Here is a 20284-nt window from a genome sequence, read left to right as displayed (position 1 = left end):
TGAATGCACATGTGCCTCATAGCAAATTTAAAAATAAAATTAAATGAATATTAGGTTGTCAGTAAAGTCATGACATATTTGTCTATGTTTTTCAATCTATGCAAAAATGCATCATGACTTTCCAGACAACCCAGTAATTCTTCTTAAAAAGAGAGAGAAGAAAACGGTCACTGGGTAGGCTTTCCACATGATGCTCAGTAAAACTGGACCTTCTCTCATCTTCCCTCTGATGCCCCTGGAACGGAACACTTGTAAAAGGACATGCTCTTATAGTAGCCTGACATTTTCAAGAGTTTTTAGACTCATGCTCAACTACCTTCTACATCCGTTCAACTAGAGGTGTTCTTCAGAGAACATACCAGCATAATAAATTGAGTGCTAGTAAGAAAATTAAAAGTCGGTAAGAATGTACTGAGGGCTCTATAAATACCCAGGTGTATGGACTTCTCCCCTATCAGTTAGCAGGGAAATTTACAATGTAGCTCGACTAAATGTGGAATTCAGGAGCCATCATTAGGTGCCCATATACTCAAGACACTTTCAACTAGGACTGTAACCGAAAGTCCTTTTCCCTTATTCTGTCCCATAAGCCCCACCAACAAAAGATGTCCCTATTTCTGTGTTTTGTTTCTAAATATTTCTGTTGTCACAGTCGTGGAACTGTAGGCTATGGAGTAAAATAAGCATAAGGCCATGAGTGTCGAGGGACGGGACAGCTCTGGGCCCCAGCACACCACCCTTCCCACACTATACCTAGGACACAATTCCTCTCAGTCTGTAACTTAGGACTGTCTGCCACTTCTCTACTGCACTGTGAGATGTGTGTGGGACCAATGCCCACGTACCGTCTATTGCTTCTATACACCAAAAACATTTCCAATGCTACTGTGTGCATTGTAACTGCTTCAGAAATTTAGTATAGACCCAACTGAAAAATGAGGCCACTCTCCTCAGATTTTACTGATTTTTTCTTTTTAAGGGAGATTTTTTGGGTACATGCACTTGCTAAAGAGACACAGAAAGTGAGAAATCAAACCCAAGGAGGATGGCCACACCACAATCCCGTTTCCTCCAGACTCCTCTCAGGATTTTGAGCATGGACACACACGTGCCCGGTGTGAGTTTCAAGCCACTGGGTCCAGGACTCACACCATGATCGGCCATATAGGAATCTAGCAATGTAACCATTTTGCCATCTACTGTTCAGATTTCACTAATTTAAAAATACTGTTTATTTAAAAAGATATAAATGGAGCACTTCAAAAAGTGGAAAAATGGAATTAAAATACAAGTTTATTTTGGTACAAAAAAAGAAATCCATGCATAGCTTTTTTCATGATAGCCATTTTCCATGAAATTCCTGAACCTCCCTTATACAGGGGAAATTACTGCTGCCATCCCACCAATAATAACTACTTATTAATAAAAAAACAAACTAGGGCTTTCACCTAATTAAGGTGTTGTTTTTTTTTTGGGGGGGGGGGTTGCTATAGGGTGCATGCACTCGCCAGAAAGACAGAGAGACAGAGAGCGAGAAATCACCCCTCAGGGGGGATGGCCACACCACAATCCCTTCTCCTCCATTCTCCTCTCGGGATCTTGGGCACGCACACACACACACACGCGTCCGGCGAGTTTAAGCCACCACGTCCGGGACTTGAACCGCAGCTGACTAAATGGGAGTCTAGCGAAATAGCCATTACACCAAATGCTGGTTCCTCACCTAATTAAGTTTTATCTGCATCCCTAAAAAAGGCCCTATGTTATAACAGGAGGAGACTGAAAATACATACTTCCAGGTTCACACTGAGGAACTACCTTCCTAGCCATTATGCTAACTGCAGGCCCCAAAACACTATTATATTCTAATTAATAGAAATATTTTCCTGTTCTGTTCAAAAAGAATATGGTCCAGCCATTACTACAAAGAATGTGAAAACAAACTTTTCAAGAGACTTAATAACCATGTGTGACACATAAAGACTCAAAGTTAAACTTTTAAAGTCAGTTTAACCAATGACTTAAGGAATGGCAGGGATTACAGAGAAACTGTGCTGGCATATTTCACACATTTGATCAGGTTACAAAGTTATGTCAGGGGCCCGCAACCCTCGGGACTGGGAGGCTACTGTCTGTGCCCTGTTGGGAAGTGAGCCACAGAGCAGGAGGTGAGCAGGATGCCTGCAGGCAAAGCTTCCGCTGTATTTACCACCGTTCCCCATCGCGCCCACGCCTGCTCGAATTGTGCCCCCATCACATCAGTGGTGGCATTAGACTCTCATGGGAGACCCCTGACAGGGCTGTCTAGTTGTAGGAAAACAAGCTCAGGGCTTCCAAGGATTCTGCAGTATAGTGAGTTATAAGGTGTTCAGGAAGGTCAAAGAAAATGAATATCATGAAAAACTTATTCAAGAAATTCTACTGGGTGGCTGGAAAAATCATGTCGTGTTTTTTCACGTTTTATTCTATGCAAAAATGTGTCATGACTTTTTGGACAACTCAATATTTCCTCTTTTTTAAATAAAATCTGAACTTTAACTCCATTTTTAAATAATTTTTTAAAGGGCCCTCATACATACATACATACATACACACACACACACACGTATTTATTTTTTTAAATGAATAATTTTTAAAAACTAGTAAATCTGAGAGGGAGTGTGGTCTAATTTTTTAAGTAACTGAAAGGATTCTCTAGTCAACTACTATTTTTTAGACAAAAAGATTTTTGCTATAGAGCATGTGGGCTCATCCGAGAGACAGAGAGACAGAAAGTGAGAAATTACCCCCCCCTCCCCGTGGGGATGGTTACAATGCAATCCCTTCTCTTCTAGTCTCTTCTTGGTATTTTGGGCATGCACACATGTGCCTGGCCTGAATTTTAAGCCATGGGGTCTGGGACTTGAACCACAGTCAACTACATGGAAGTCCAGCAACATAACCATTATATCACCTGCTGGTCCATCCTGTCAATTACTCTTAAAATGAAATCTTTCCTAAATTTCAATGGAAGACTTTCTTCTTATTGTGTGACAGGGTCCCATATAGGTTTTCTTTCTTTCTTTCTTTCTTTCTTTCTTTCTTTCTTTCTTTCTTTCTTTCTTTCAGATTAATATGGCTAGAAAGTTATTTTTTAAATAAAGGAACATAATGATGGGGATAGACAGTAGCACAGCAGGAAAATCACAAGGTTTCGCAAGGCTTGCTCACATGAGAATGTTCTAGATTTGTATCTAGACAATTCCCTGAGTAAGCCGGGCATGTGTGTGCCCATGGTCTGGAGCTGGCTGAGGTTGAGGGCACATTGTGGCAAAAAGGAATGCTCTCTTTGTAGCTGATAGAATAAATCAACTCATTATAAAAAATAAAGAGAGGACCCTGAAAACTGAAGTGGGCTAACCTGCATTCTATCTTTTAAAACAAAATGACTATCTTAACAGAAAACCTAAACACAAATGCTATTCGATGCATTCTATGTGTAAACTCATTTAAAGCCACGAAAACAGCTTATAATTTCTGTGACTTGTGCTTTCGTTCATTAATTAATAGCAGATTATAATTTCTTTCTTTCTTCCTTTCTTTCTTTTCTCTCTCTCTCTCTCTCTCTCTCTCTCTGGGGGTTTTCTATAGGGCGTATGCACTTGGCAGAAAGACAGAGAGAGACAGAGAGACAGAAAGAGAGAAACCATCTCCCGAGGGGATGGCCATGCTGTAATACCTTCTCCATTCTCCTTTAGGGATCTTGGACACGCACATACACGCACCCAGTGCGAGTTTAAGCCACCAGGTCCAGGATTCGAACCGTGGTCGACTACTGCTGGTCCAATTTCTTTATTTTTTAAACTTACTGCCAGAGAGTGTGTGCACTCACCAGAGACAAGAGACAGAGATAAAGCAAGAGAAAGAGAGAAAAAGTGCCCCCCCCAGTGGCATGTGACCACAATACTGTTAGTGTTGACAATAGGTTTCACAGTCATGTCTCTCTTCTAAAACTTGATTGTCCTAAAACTACCAAATTTAATAAAAAAAAGTAAGTGAACTACACATCTGATTAAACAGCAACTTAAACACACATGTCTTACTTGTATCCATTCCATATTTTCTTCCTGTTTTGAGTCCTATCATTATTATTAATTTTTCATAATGTAATAATGCTATTTTAAATAAAATAAGCTTATATACTTAACATATCGAACGAAGCATTTAAGTTGCAGGTGTAATTATGGGCAGCTATAACGTTAACAATGTTTTGCAAACAAACAATGAAAGTGCCTACCTGACATGTTGCTCTACATAAGGAAAAACATTTAATATAATATACTTCTACTTGATTTCCTTCCCTCCCCTCATTTATATATCTTTTGAGCATATTCTTCTCCAAAGCTCATTCCATTGCATCTGAGGGGAATCAGGTAATCAAAACTGTCCTTTTCGGGTCCCAGCCACAGATGGAGGGAGCTTACAGTGCTGGAAGCTGTCTGCAGGGCGCGGGGCGGGGTGTGGCTCCCAGGCTGACCAGTACACACTGTGTGTGCACGCACGCCTGTGTTCCTGGCTGGCTGGGAAGATCGTGACACGATCCTGTTGAAGGTACTTATCTCCCTCTTTCTCATGAAAGAAATGATAGAGGAACTTAAAGAGGGAAAAAAGAAAACCCTTCCTTTTCAAGAATCAGAATCATTTTTTCCACTTGACTAATATAGCAGAAGGCACAAGATGTCTTCACAATTGTTACAAGATTCAATTAAAAGCAGATGAGTAGTAAAACACAAAGTTCTGTTTTACTATATACAATAAAGCTCAGGATGTAAAATTCGAATGCTTTGAAAATAAAGAGGTTTAGTCTGTACTTCAAAGAGGATTTAGACACAATCACAACATACTTCACATCCTGACACCAAGGATTCATCCAGAATTTAAAACGACATCACACATGGAAAGGCCGAGCACTGCCCTGCCGAGAGTAAGCCCAAACGCTGGTGCAGCCTCTCCTCTCTACCTTTCATGTTAACTTACTGGGTCACCGAAAAAGTTAAGATGCATGTTTGCACAGGAAAAATATGTCATGGTTCTTCTGACGACACAATATATTTATCTCTGTTTCCAACCAGTTGTGGACACTGTAACTCATGAAACTTCATCATGATACAGAAAAGAATGACCAGGTATGTTATTTTCATAACCAGCCCCTGAAATTCGGGGAGAAACAGTACCCTTAGTTAAGAGGGACTTCATTAAAATAATAATGATTTAATTGACAGGAACATGGAAGTAGAAATACCAGATTAAGCCAAAGACAGCAGATGATTGGAATAGTGTCTCTTATTTTTTAATCCTAAGAGTGTGAAAATATTAAGCAGTAAGGAAGAGCCTGGCTCTGGGGTGATGGCTCTGTGTTGTCCAGGGACCAGGTGACCTTACAGGCTTGACCCCAGCGCTGCAGTCAGCCCTGGGCTCCAGGACGGACCAGCTCTGGGGATGAGCCCCTGGAGGGAAAGGGGAAGATCTTTTTTATTTTCCCCTTTAAAAATAAGAGGAAGAAAATGAGAATACTGGAAATAGATAAACATGGTGTATATATATTATAGTTTAAAACAGCAAGCTTTCGCATTGAGGGTATGTTAAATTAATAGTATATTTAAAAGACAACAGCAGTATTTTACAAAAAGCTATCATTTAATATCTTCAAAAGATAATATAAAGTGAAAGTCTGAACCCAACCTTGCTATTCAACAGAAAATATGTTGGTGAACAAACTCCAAGAATTAATCATTTACATGTTAGACAATAGAGATACCTTATGAAATTTTGGGGATATTTTGAAGCAGCAGCAGTATGAAACATTTAACCTCCACATTAGAGAAAAACTGAATAAGCCCAAAGCATCTAGTTACAAAGAAAATCTAAAAAATCTAAATTCTACCAGGTTAATAAAACAAGAGCTACTGTTGTATATATTAATAAGAGACTATTAAAACCAAATAATTTGTCCAAGTGATGTTTAAGTCAAAGGAATTTTACATTTCTAGTCTATTCAAATATAACAGTATGAGTAACCATGACACAGTTTTCAAAATATATCAGTTTGAAATCATGTTCAATTTTAGGAACCAGCAGTTAGCGTAATGGCTATGTCGCTGGACTCCCACGTAGTCGACCGCGGCTTGCGTCTCGGACCTGGTGGCTTAAATCTCACGCCGGGCGCGTGTGCATGCATGCCCAAGATCCCGAGAGGAGAATGGAGGAGAAGGGATTGCAGCATGACCATCCCCGCTGGGGGGTGATTTCTCGCTTTCTGTCTCTATGTCTATCTCTGTAAGTCTAGCGAGCGCACACGCCCTATAGCAAAAACCTCTCCAAAAAAAGAAATCGTGTTCAATTTTCACACACTTATTTATAACCCAATAAACAGAAGTTATTTTCTGGACCATAATAAAATTACCATAGAGGGCCAGACCCATGGCCTAAAGGGTAAGGGAACCAGATCCAACATGGCTTACTGTGGTGTTTTGAATCTCAGAACTGCAGACTTGAAAAATACAACAGGCATGTGTGTGTGCATGCCCCAAATCCCTACGGGATGTAGAAATGGAGAAAGGATTGCAACATGACTAAGCCCCATTAGATTGTGTTTTCGTCCTTTTTCTCTCTCTTTCTGGTGGGTGCTTGCACCCAGTGACCAAAACAAAACAAAACAAAACAAAACAAAACAAACAAATAACATATATTGGGTTGTCAGAAAATTCAAGACTCGTTTTTTCACAGAAAAACAGGAAAAATATGTTATGACTTTTATCCAATGAAAGTCATCTAGATCAAATCTCTTTTTAATGGCAAAGGATGGGATGCAACTTGGAGATCAGCTGTTGTCTCTGGCCAATGTTCTCTGTGATAATTTCGTCATCAGTTCAATAATTGTGACTTTTTTCTCAAAGATAATCATTTCCAGTTTAGAGAAAGACTTTAAAGTATCGGGCCTCATGAGCAGTGCCAGGAGGTTTTGTGTAAGTTTCCCCACTCTGCAGTCTACGTGGGTCCAGCACGCCCCTGCTCTTCCAGCCTTTCTTATTTTTCAGGGAGGCAGGATAACCCACGCTGGGATTCTGAGATACTAGTAGGTAGCAAATTTCCAGGCCCTTAGGTAGAAGCTACAAAATTAAAAGGGTATGATATTTTACTTACAAAATGCATGGAACTGGCACCAAAGGGGCCAAATCTGTTGACTTTCTTTTTTAAAGAAGTCTTCAAATTAATCAATTTTATTTTTTATTTATTTATTTATTTATTTATTTATTTTTATTTTTTGGGGGGAGAGGTTTTCACTGTAGGGCATGTGCGCTCGCCAGAAAAGACAGAGACAGAGAGATGGAAAGCGAGAAATCACCCCTCAGGGGGGATGGCCACGTAGCAATCCCTTCTCCTCCATTCTCCTCTTGGGATCTTGGGCACACACACACACACACGCCCAGCTGAGTTTAAGCCGCAGGGTCCAGGACTTGAACCGTCATCAACTACGTGAGAGTCCAGCAACATAGCCATTACCTAACTGCTGGACCCTCAATTTTATTTTTCAAAAAAGTAGGGAAGACAAACAATTCTGCAGACCATCACAAAAGCACCCCACATGGAGGACATGAGGTTACGAGATCCTCCAAAATTGACACATACATTTAAATTATACATTTGACTTGCTCTTAACCATTATTAAATGTGCCATACTTGTCACTGTCCCTCTGTTCTTTTTTGGATGAGAAGGCAGAGATGTGGCTGTGCCTAGGCCAAAAAGGACACTTCCATTAATTGTGGACACCCACGACTCACTCAGGAAACATCAAACACAACATTTAGACAACCTAATTCATGGAATCAGGTTTAAGAAAAAAAAAATCACAATTTGCAAAGCTTCCTGTTAACTTCCCTATTTTCTCTGGTTACACCGAGTCTCAAGCTAGCAACATAAGTCACAATGGAAATGCGTATATCTAAATGCAAAGAATCACAACAAAAACAAGAAATCTACTTAATTTTACGGATATGGAAAAGTGCTTAATTTATCTCCTGTAACTTGACGCTATAACTAGTCGAGATTGACACACAGGGATTTGACCTTGAAAAGCAATGTATGAAGTATTTCATGGAAGCAGCCTGATTTGATTATCTTTAGGGGGTCTCTGGCAAAGTCAGCTGACTCAAAATTTAGCACCTACTGGAAAACAGCATATATTGCATTGTCAGGAAAGTCAAGACATATTTTTGCAGGGAAAAACAGAGACAGAATGCGTCATGACTTTTCCGACAACCCGGTATGTGGCACATTGCATCCAAAGGGTAGGTGAACTGCTGACCTTGGGGGTGGGGGAAATACTAATCAATCTAAATCAAATGCCACGGAAGTCCAAATTTCCTGTGGTAACATTTATGTCAAGTTTCGTTTATCATCAACCCAAGAGCTAATAACTCCACTGTCCAGGTAAGTAGTACTTAGATGTTTTAGTTGAAATCTAAGAGCCAATAACAAAAAGAGACCGGAAAACAGACATTCTGTTCATCTGCAAATCATTTTTCCCATTCCATTTATGCTCCTGCCCTCCAGTACAGAAGAGCAAAGCTGATAAATCACGGCCCACCCTACCGTTCTCAGAAGACTGAGGCACCAGTTCCGCCTCCTCTAACACCTGTATCTCCAAGGATCTGGATCTACACGAGTAAGGCACAGACTGGTAACACTTTCATCTTGAGTCTTCTCAAAGAATACAGACTATGCCTACAGAAATCACAATGAAGATGCGATTTACCCAAAAAAAATGTGCTCTCATAGTAAAGTAGCTCTATACTAAAAATTGATTCTCTCATATTCCAAGAACATACTTATGCATTTGATTAAAAATTGGTTTTATAAGTTCATTTTATAAAAATAAACTAAACTACATGTGCCTAGCCATATGTGAGAAAAAGAAAAAGGAAGGGGGAGAGAGAGGGACACAAAGTAGCATTCTCAATAAAGTCTTGTCACACCATAATCCCCTTGCCCCAGCTCTCCAGCTCCTCAGATATTGGACACACACATGCCACCATGTCACAAGTCACCCAGGCTGGGGATGCAAATCCATAGTGGGCCGCACGGCTTCCGGCACTGCAGTGCAGTATCTACCAACTACGCCATGGAAGAAGCTGGACTAAAAAAATGTTCTGTTTTTAAAACATTATTTTATCTAACTTTATTTATTTTATTTATTTTAATATGACGAGAGAGGGACAGAAAGAGAGAAAGTGGGAAAGCAAGTCACCAAGTCCAGGACATGAACCGCAGTTGGCCATGTGGGAGTCCAGTGCCCTTAACCACCACGCCACCTGCCAGCCCCCAAAAAGTGTTTTAAAATTACTGTTACAAATGCTGTAATTTCAGGACTTGAATTAACTAAAAAAACTCAGGTTTTCCCCTATTTAGGATGTATTTGTCAGCAGTGGACAATGCTTCCTAATGGCATTCTGCTTATCTACCCATATGGATATAGAATGCCATCGATCAAAGTGACAGTGATTAGCATCTGTGACTGGGTCCATTTCACTAACTGACACCCTTCAAAACCTATGTGCAGCAGCGTGGTGCTTCAGGTGGTTAAGGTGCTGGAATCCCACATGGCCAATAGCATTTAGAGCCCTGCATCTGGCAGCTTAAAAACCAACACAGAGCTGACCGTGGATCAAGTCATGGACCTGGCAGCTTGCTTTCTCATTTTCCCTCTCTATATATATCCCTCTCTGGTCACGTTAAAATAAATAAGTGAGTAAATAAATAAATGGTTAGATAAAATAATTCTTAAAAATAAAAAAGAAAGAAAATCACATTGGGCGTGTGTGCCCAAAATCACAAGAGAAGGGACTGTGGTGTAGCCATGCCCCCGGAAGGTGATTTCTCACTTTCTCTCTTTCTCTCTCTCTCTCTCTCTCTCTTTCTCTCTCTAGCAAGTGCACATGCTCTATGGCAAGACTCTAAATGAAAGAGAAAAAAAAAAGTGTGCATTCCCCAGAGCACACGTGTACTACAGTACTTAGCCTCTACTCGTGGGTAGACTGGGACATGGAACAGACATACAACCCAGGACTCGATGCCCATTTTTTTTTTAATTAAATAAAAAAAATCAGAAAACCAAAATTCAACATAAAAGTACCAAACAGGAAATTAACCTTGGCATTGATAGTCCTTTTCCTTCTTAATAAGTTTTGGTCTTTATTCTACACATCTTCCACAGCACTCGGCACATGTAGCATTAGAAACAACTAATATTTCTAAAAGAAAGGACTGGAAAGAAGGGATGGCTGATCAGGAGATGGTCCAAAGGTAAAGACAGGTGGGGAGAGAGAAAGGAAGGCTGACAGTGCTAAAGGAATTTAGGTTAATGGAGAAGAAAGTCAATCTGTTCACACTGAGGTGTGCGCTGAAAAGGGGAAAATCAAAAACTGGCCTGTCAGATAAATAGGTGCCAAGTGATGGCTTTCCGTGAAACACCCACCAGAAGAACACTGCGCCCAACAGCGAGCCAGACTGTCCTAAGGCGGCGGGTCATCCTCCGTTACCAAGCGCAGGAGTCTACTCTGTGGGACTAGGACCGGGATTGTATTCGGAACAGTTAAATGACTGAAGGCATTTTGTCAACTGTCAAAAACGTGTTATTCTCCAGATCAGTGTCTAACACGCTGAAGGAAATACCACGAAAGTAGGAATATAATTAAACAGATTTTGCCTAAAGTATAAGGCAGATATTTCAAAATTTTAGTTCAGATTAGTATTTATTTTGAGAAGATAGTGCTTAAAATCTGATTTCTACGGCTCACCAAGCTGTCTATTTTCATGGGAATCTATACATTTCCCAGTGAAGTCAGAAATCTCCTCTCACTATAACAAAGCAAGGATGCAAAATCCAAAAAATAGTCGTTGAAATGTACTTTTGGGGACTAGCAGATGGCGTAATGGTTATGTCGCTGGACTCCCACATAGCCGACCGCAGTTTGAATCCAAAACGTAGCAGCTTAAAACTCATGCCGGGCACATGTACATGTGTGCCCAAGATCCCGAGGAAGGAATGGAGGAGAAGGGACTGGGGTATGGCCATCTCCCCTGCGGGGTGATTCACTTTCTCTCTTTCTCTCTCTCTCTCTCTCTCTCTTTCTCTCTCTAGCAAGTGCACATGCTCTATGGCAAGACTCTAAATGAAAGAGAAAAAAAAAAGTGTGCATTCCCCAGAGCACACGTGTACTACAGTACTTAGCCTCTACTCGTGGGTAGACTGGGACATGGAACAGACATACAACCCAGGACTCGATGCCCATTTTTTTTTTAATTAAATAAAAAAAATCAGAAAACCAAAATTCAACATAAAAGTACCAAACAGGAAATTAACCTTGGCATTGATAGTCCTTTTCCTTCTTAATAAGTTTTGGTCTTTATTCTACACATCTTCCACAGCACTCGGCACATGTAGCATTAGAAACAACTAATATTTCTAAAAGAAAGGACTGGAAAGAAGGGATGGCTGATCAGGAGATGGTCCAAAGGTAAAGACAGGTGGGGAGAGAGAAAGGAAGGCTGACAGTGCTAAAGGAATTTAGGTTAATGGAGAAGAAAGTCAATCTGTTCACACTGAGGTGTGCGCTGAAAAGGGGAAAATCAAAAACTGGCCTGTCAGATAAATAGGTGCCAAGTGATGGCTTTCCGTGAAACACCCACCAGAAGAACACTGCGCCCAACAGCGAGCCAGACTGTCCTAAGGCGGCGGGTCATCCTCCGTTACCAAGCGCAGGAGTCTACTCTGTGGGACTAGGACCGGGATTGTATTCGGAACAGTTAAATGACTGAAGGCATTTTGTCAACTGTCAAAAACGTGTTATTCTCCAGATCAGTGTCTAACACGCTGAAGGAAATACCACGAAAGTAGGAATATAATTAAACAGATTTTGCCTAAAGTATAAGGCAGATATTTCAAAATTTTAGTTCAGATTAGTATTTATTTTGAGAAGATAGTGCTTAAAATCTGATTTCTACGGCTCACCAAGCTGTCTATTTTCATGGGAATCTATACATTTCCCAGTGAAGTCAGAAATCTCCTCTCACTATAACAAAGCAAGGATGCAAAATCCAAAAAATAGTCGTTGAAATGTACTTTTGGGGACTAGCAGATGGCGTAATGGTTATGTCGCTGGACTCCCACATAGCCGACCGCAGTTTGAATCCAAAACGTAGCAGCTTAAAACTCATGCCGGGCACATGTACATGTGTGCCCAAGATCCCGAGGAAGGAATGGAGGAGAAGGGACTGGGGTATGGCCATCTCCCCTGCGGGGTGATTTCTTGCTTTTTGTCTCTCCAGTGAGTGCACATCCCCTATATAAAAAAATCTCTTTAATAAAAAACAAAAAAGAAATGTACTTTTGATCATATCATATTCAACATGGTCAAAACGTATCTTAGGCTCTGATATGCTTAAGGTAGTTTCTTTATGTAGCAGTGAGTAACTTAAATGGCATTAGAACTCCGTGAGTACACCATGTGGACTAACAATGGAGAACTTCTCTCCCTAATGAAGAGTTGTGCTGTTCCTGGCAAACAGTGAGCAATGCTTCTCCCAGCCACCCTCACCCTATCCAGCCCAAATTTTCCAGCATGGAGAAAAATACACGACTGAATACAAAGTCTACGTAAATCCACAAGGAGTTAAACTCTCTACAGTAAAGGGAAAAATCACAGTTCAAGGCTATATTGTCAAGCAGATTTATCTAGCCCTTGCTCCTGTTTTGATTATCAATGTCAAGTAAATTTTATTGGCTAACTTTAAAAATTTTTAAAATGTGAGACAGGAATGGAAATACTGAACTAGCTATAGATTCAAAGCATAGTTCAGTCTGTTAAATAATTTTGTATTTTTAATTCAAACTACAGAATTTCGCTTTCCATAGATTCAAATCTGGAATTTGCATTTAGACTCATAGATATAGTCCTTTTGGAAAGCCTGAAGAAGTATAATTATTATCATGTTTTCACATTAAAACTTTAAAACGTATTCAAATGACATCATCCTCAAGACCATTTTGTCTATAGTCTTATATTGTCAAGATCCAAAATATTTTTATATATTATATCCTATTCAATCTTAAAAATAAGCTAAGACAGCTAAAATTTTATTTAAACTCTGATCTACCTCAAAGCTGTACCACAATTTCATTTCTTTAATAATTTTTAAAAATTCCCCAGAGATACAAATTGCAATATCTTCCAACATAAGGGTTCTAAATCCCATAGTCACCATAATTCAAACAATGTTTCCTTTGCAGAAAAGAGATTTGGCCAATGAACCATGAATGCCCCCTATAACCTAAATATTTTTATATTTCAAGGAAGAAAGAATATAGGTTAATAATGTACCACGTTTACAATAGAAAAAAAAAACAAACTGCAAATGGCTGTCCCCTATATCCCTGTCCCTGCTCCCAAAGTGTGTATGAAATGAAAATCCCAGATTGGATTAGGTAGTCATTAAATTTCAATCATTTAGGTAGTCATTAAATTTCAAATGAGAAATTTGACAGGGTTCAGTTTGAAATAAAGATTAAAATTTAAGACTTCTTAATGAAATAATGTTTGACTTTTAAATTAATTTCAAAGTCTTCTAAGTATGAAAATGACTTTACACTATTGCCACAACTATGGTGCATTCAAGGCAATTTAGGCAGAAAATGCAGCCCAGTGGTTACGTCAAGGTCTTTGAAGTGGCAAACTGCCACCTACTTAAGAGGACCTTGGAAAAGTCATTTAACTTATCTGTCCCTCAATTTCCTTATCTATTATTCTAAAGATAATAGCACTAATAAGCACTTACATAATGCCTAGAACACAGTAAGAAAGCAATAAATATTAGCTGTTGTTTTTACTATCATCTACTTAAAAAAATATGTGTGAACCAGAAATGGCTATGTAACCCCTAAATTTTTACTAAAAAAAAAAAAAAAAGGTCACACTTAGAGTTCTCAAATGAAAAACCACAGTGAAAGGAGAGACTAATGCCTGAAGTAGGACAGACTACAGAACAAAACTAGAAAGCAAGCCAGTAACCCCATAGCAGTAACCAACATCCTAGAACAGTCAAGTTCTATCTGTCAAGGACAGAGAAAACAACCGATAGGTGGTCACCTTTCAATATGACGTCTACAGGTACCTTTGTTCAAGAGTCTGAACATCACTATGTATAAGGCAGGAAAATGGCCAAAAATTTTCCCAAATCTAGAAACAGAAAACTAATTCAATAAGCTACATTTTTATATCCAGCGATGGAGTGAGAAAATTTTAACTCGCTTGGTTTTAGAAGTTGAAACTGGACAACTTTCCAATCTACTTTGCCATCTATAAAGTTATATCACAAAACATATCCAATACATCACCATGAGCCAGTAAAAGTGAGAAGCAACCACGCCTCCCTTTAATTTGATCATAAGAACCTGAGAAGGTAGTGACAAAAACGTGAAATTGGAAGAACTATCCTCTGAATTCTATCCTGAATCTGCATATTTGGATATATAAAATATCTAACACAGATAATTTTTCATAGCATTTAATAGCTATACACTTTAGCTACATGGTATGAATTCATTTCATATCTAGAAATAAGTATAAGGAACTATTTCTGATTCGTATTTATACAGATGCAGAGTTCAATGACTCTCAATATAAATATATTCTAAATAGTATCTGGTCATGCCAGCATCTCCCTCCCTCTAGTTGTCTAGCCCCAGAAGATCTTAGACACCTGTGTACAACCAAACTACCCAGGCTGGGGATTTTAACCTTGGTTGCTATGTGGGATATAAACAGTGTACTACCAACTGGGCCACAGAGGAGGCCCTGAGAGGTGCTATTTTGAACGATACAGAAATGGCCCAAATTTTCATAAAGCTAGTAGGAAATGAGTTAGAAAATATCACAATAATAAACATGATAAAAATAAATTAGGATTGTGTGGTGAGTGGTCAAGAAGAAATTTTAGAGTAGCTGGACAAGAAAAATGGACTCATTATATTTTTAAAAATCTATCCCCAGAAGTCTGAGATTTGCTGTTACAATCGACAATAACTTTTCTACTCTTTTACTTTAGTTTGGTAAGAAATAAAAAGTATTAACTCTAAAATATTTTGCATATAAAAATAAATGTAAACATTTTGCCAGGCTGAATAATTTTAATAAATTATAATCAACTCACCCAATGAGTATATGTAAATTCCCAAATATATATATTAACCACTGATAAACAGATAGCCAACTTACCTGTAAATGTAATTTTTAACACATAAAGAATTTTCATCATAATTATAGACAGTATACAACATTTTATTTCAATTTTACTTATTTTTATTTGCATATTTTTCTAAAGTACTAAATAGATTAGATTCCCCCCCCCTTTTTTTTTAGGGGAGAGGTTTTTTGCTACAGAGCGCATGCACTTGCCAGAAAGACAGAGAAACAGAGAAACAGAAAGCGAGAAATCACCCCCCAGGGGGGATGGCCAAGCCACAATCCTTTCTCCTCCATTTTCCTCTCGGGATCTTGGGCACGCATGCACACGCGCCCGGCGTGAGTTTAAGCCACTGGGTCCGGAACTCGAACCACCGTCGGCTACATGGGACCAGGGACATAGCCATTATGCCAACTGCTGGCCCCTAAATAGAATAATTTTAAAGTATTTTACTTAAAATGTTATCAAAATATCCAAACATAAACTATTTCACTTTAACTTACCTGTGCCTGTACACAGTGCAGAAGATCTATAAATTTGTAGCCAAATCCAAGGGAAATCTGCAATACAAACAAACAATGAAACATGAATAAAATCCTGTTGACCTGCTTAGAATAGGTGATTTTTACAAGATGCAAGCAATACTTGTTAATTGCCACTAATATATAAGTAACAGGCATTAAAAATCTCTCTCCAATATACTACATGGTTAAATCAAGAGGCAGACCTGCTGCATTACTTCTATTTGTGCAGGGCAGTATATAAGGCCATCTTTTACTGTAAATTACAAGATGTCTACGAATTTTGAGTTCTCATCATTACACTCTAACTGCTTGCCTCATTACTTGCCTTTTCTACGAGACTAAAAGCTGAGTAAAAGTAGAAGAGGCCCTTGCTACCCATTTCCACATGGAATTCTCAGGGCCAGAATGGTGCCCAGCACACTGCAACATACATTGAATATTTGTTGAATAAATAAAGAAAAATCATGTACTAAATAAAATTCACAGTAGTTTTTTTGGTGGTGGTTATTTTTAATTTGGTTAGCTAAGGGTGAGTGTGCTTGCTGGAAAGAGATGGAGAAAGAAAAAGTGAGAAATCACCCTCCAGGGGTAATGGCTACGCCACAATCCAATCCCTTCTCCTCCATTCTCCTCTCAGGATTTCAGGCACATACACACATATGCCTGACATGGTTTTCAAGCTGTGGAGTTGGGACTTGAACAGCGTAAGTGGCCATGTGGGATCCAGTGCCTTAACCATGCCATGCCTTAACAATCATGCCATCTGCTGGACCCCCCAGAGTGTTTTGTTAGCACCCCTCTCTAGAACCCACAGTCAGCCATGTGGGATCCAGCACCTTAACCTCCATGCCATCTGCTGGCCCCACGTACTCCTCTTATTTTGCTATGCTTTAAGGATTTATCTATATGGAACCAAGAGGCCTTGAAATTATTGAAATAAAAACTTACATAATAATTGTTTAAGAAAGACAGAGTTAATATGCTAACTCAAGACAAATGTTATGAGAGTGGAAAGATATTACATATGACAACCATAATAATTTGCAAGAAAAAGATGGATAAGAAAAAGAAGAATCCAACATCTTCAATAATAAGGGTGACGGCATGTCAAGGTTCTTCAGGGTCTGGATCTTTGAGAACAGAGGGTTAACTTAACTGTATGATGCCCTGCAGGTTTTTCTCTGATCCATCCACCAAAGAAAGCTGTTTTCTAGGTGCACAGTGAGAAATATAATAAAGACAGAAAGAGGAGCTTGTGATAAGTCTATGTCTCTTTATGTTTACTGCTTTTATCTTTTTTCTGGACTCAAGAAAAATGGCTTGATTGCTACTGGTTGAGATATTTGAAATGCTGTCCTTAAAACTATTAAATACCACTAGATTTAACTAGCTTCAACTACTGTTCTTTTCTCTTTTTTTTCTTAAAATAATTGCAAGCTACTAGACCTTTTTTCTTTCACGTGACAACAATCAGTAATAATTTACACTTCGGATTCATTGTCAAAGTTCAAACAGTATAAATTTTTTCAAGAGTCCTTTATTCTTTTAGAAAAGGAAATAGAGCCCAACAGAAAAAAAGTTAATACTGATTTAATATCCAAATTACTATATTTTGGACACTGAAATCATCTGGTTTCATAATCTAATTGGTCTGAGGGAGAGAAATAGAAAAAAAAATTGCATTTTGATTTTTGCCAGGACTTGACCAGTCTTGAGATGATTGCATGTAATGAAATGCAGCTATGGTATTAGTCAGACAAGAGTCATGAAAAACAGAAGGAAATCTGTATGCAAATAAGTTATCAGATTAAGTAAAACGAATGGAGTCTTCTTAAGTGGCAGCCAGTGAGTCGTGAGCAATAAACTGTTATGTAACGAGAGTCATCAATTCTTTCCAGCACTTCTGGGGTAAATGTATTCATTATGCTGGCCTACTTAAGTCCATTATAATTCTATACCCACAACTAATTTGCTCAAGGACATCACGCTATGCAACAATCGTGAGCTGAAACTTATGATATTAGTAGGAATGATGACACTAAACTATCACTGTTTGTTCTACACCATTCAATAAGCTTTTATTAATTTGCCAATTTAACATGAGGCAAGAGTGTCAAAGCACTCATGCTAAAGAACAATGTATTAGAGACAGGAACATACTTCCAAGCAACCACAGTACGGTAAGTACTCTTTGATGGTCGGATGGTGGCACAGCACTAAAATACAGGACTCTGAGAGAATGACCCACAGGGGAAGGTTCCCCGTTTTTGTCTACAGAGATCCCAGGGTAGGCCAGGCACCAGAGTGCGCCTGACCTGGGCTGGCCGAAGTTGCTCAGGCTAGGAGTGGATCGTGGTGTAAGGACCCTGGTGTAGTACATGCTCGTTCACTCTGTCTTCTTTGCTCATGAAAATAAATAAATAAATAAATAAATAAATAAATAAGTAAATAAATAGACTTTTTAAAAAAGCTATTCGGTCATAGAAATCCTTTGAGTAGAAAAATGCACAGAATTACAAAGTGTTTTTATAAATTACTAAGAGAAAACAGTAGTCATTTAAAGCAATACAGTACAGTGAGGTGCTAACACAAGAATAAATAATAGAATGAGAAACACACACACGTCAGTTCATATTCAACACAACAGACGCAATGAGGGAAGAATGGTGTTTTCCACAGATGGTGCTAAAGACTGGTCATACATAGAACGGGGTAGGGAGCACATCTCAATCTTTACTTTGCACTAAGTGCAAAAATTAACTTGAAAGAAGCTGAATCATAGCTCTATGGAGATAAAACAGTCAAAAGCTTGTAGGAAAAAACCATGCCCTTAAATTACATAAAAAGTTTAGATATGACACAAACGTACAGATCATAAAAAAAGACTAATAAATTAAGCCTCATCGAAATTAAATACTTCTAGTCTTTAAAAAGCAACAATTTTTTAAAAATGAAAACATAAGCTATAGATTGGAAAATGACATTTACAAAATAATCATCTGATAAGGGACACAGATGTAAAATATATAAAGACCTAAATATTTACTTGCTAAACGGTCCATATCTAAAATGTACAAAAAGATCCTATAACTCAACAGTTGGTAAAATGGGCAAAATATTTTCTAATGCTCCATGGGAAATATACAATAGGAAAAAAGCACATTAAAAAAAACCTCAACATCATTAAGCATTAGAAAAACAGAAACTGGGACCAGCAGTTAGCATAATGGCTATGTCGCTGGACTCCCACGTAGTCGACCGCAGTTCGCGTCCAGGACCCGGTGGCTTAAAACTCACGCCAGGCGCGTGTGCGTACGTGCCCAAGATCCCAAGAGGAGAATGGAGGAGAAGGGACTGCGACGTGGCCATCCCCCCTGGGGGGGTGATTTCTCGCTTTCTGTCTCTATGTCTCTCTCTGTCTGTCTGGCGAGCGCACGTGCCCTATAGCGAAAAAACCTCTCAAAAAAAAAAAAAAAAAAAAACCAAGAAACAGAAACTGAAATAACAGGATAACAGGGACATATTCCACACTAGCAGGGAAATTATCTAAAATGTTGACAAAGATATGGAAAAACTAGAACACTCTCAGATATCCCTTACTGAAAATAGAAGGGTCTGTCCTTTTAAGAAACAATTTGGCAGAGGTTTTTTTTATCATCCCATCCAGTAATTTCACCCTTGGCATGTTTTCATTTCTCTTGGAGATGTCTATACACATTGTCCATGAATGTTCGTATTAGTTACTGTCCACAAGAGCTGAAAACTGGAAACAGAACACTCAACTACAGAATGGATTTTTTACAATGTGTACACCCCTCCTGTGGAATACCATTAGACAATAAAAAGGAATGGACTGTGGGTACGCAAGAGTCATCTTGTATCCACAGATCCCTAGCGGATGCCTGAAACTGCAGCTAGTACTAACACTATAAATACTATGATTTTTTTGATCTGAGAACCAAGACAGCGACTAAGTGGCTAATGGGCAGGTGGCATGTGCAGTGTGGGTACGCTAGACAGAGGGGTGATTCACATCCCGGGCAGGATGGGACAGGATAGCAAGAGATTTCATCAATCTGCTCAGGACAGTGTGCGATTTAAAACTCATAAATTGTTTATTTCTGGAATTTTCCATGTAGTATTCTCAGACTGCAGTTGACTGCAAGAAACTGAAACCACAGAAAGTAAAACTGTGGATAAGGGGGACAACTATTTGGATAACATAAATGAGCCACAAAATCACTGTGCTACATGAAAAAAGCTAGGCACAAAGACAACATATTGTATAATTCCATGTATCAAAACATCGAGAAAAAGTAAAACTAGAAACAGAAGGAGACATAATTTTCTGGGTCAAGGAATGAAAGTGATCTTTCAAAGACTGGCTGAAAATGGGGACAAGAGAACGTTTGGGGTGATAGAATTGTCCTAAAACCAGGTTTTTAAAAAAGATGACTTGAGATACATAAACTGTATAAAT

The 20284-nt window shown here is 38.8% G+C and overlaps 1 protein-coding gene across 5 annotated transcripts in view; it reads right to left on the bottom strand.

The window, feature by feature from the left end:
• Positions 1-15845, bottom strand: part of NCOA2 (nuclear receptor coactivator 2) — a 214212-nt gene extending 198367 nt beyond the window's left edge. For 3 of the 5 annotated variants that reach the window (XM_006165992.3, XM_027767271.1, XM_006165995.3), the window contains exon 1: positions 15784-15845. The gene's annotated coding sequence lies outside the window, so the exon portion shown is untranslated. Of the gene's footprint in view, positions 1-8632; positions 8737-15783 lie in introns of those variants that run through there. The other 2 variants (XM_006165993.3, XM_014583174.2) reach the window with 2 other exon arrangements.
• Between the last annotated feature and the right edge of the window lie 4439 nt (positions 15846-20284).

The sequence above is a fragment of the Tupaia chinensis genome, unplaced genomic scaffold (assembly GCF_000334495.1).
Source record: "Tupaia chinensis unplaced genomic scaffold, TupChi_1.0 Scaffold144138_1, whole genome shotgun sequence".
NCBI lineage: Eukaryota > Metazoa > Chordata > Mammalia > Scandentia > Tupaiidae > Tupaia > Tupaia belangeri.
Note: the sequence above shows the minus strand (reverse complement) of the source record. Positions and strands in the feature narration are given on the sequence as shown.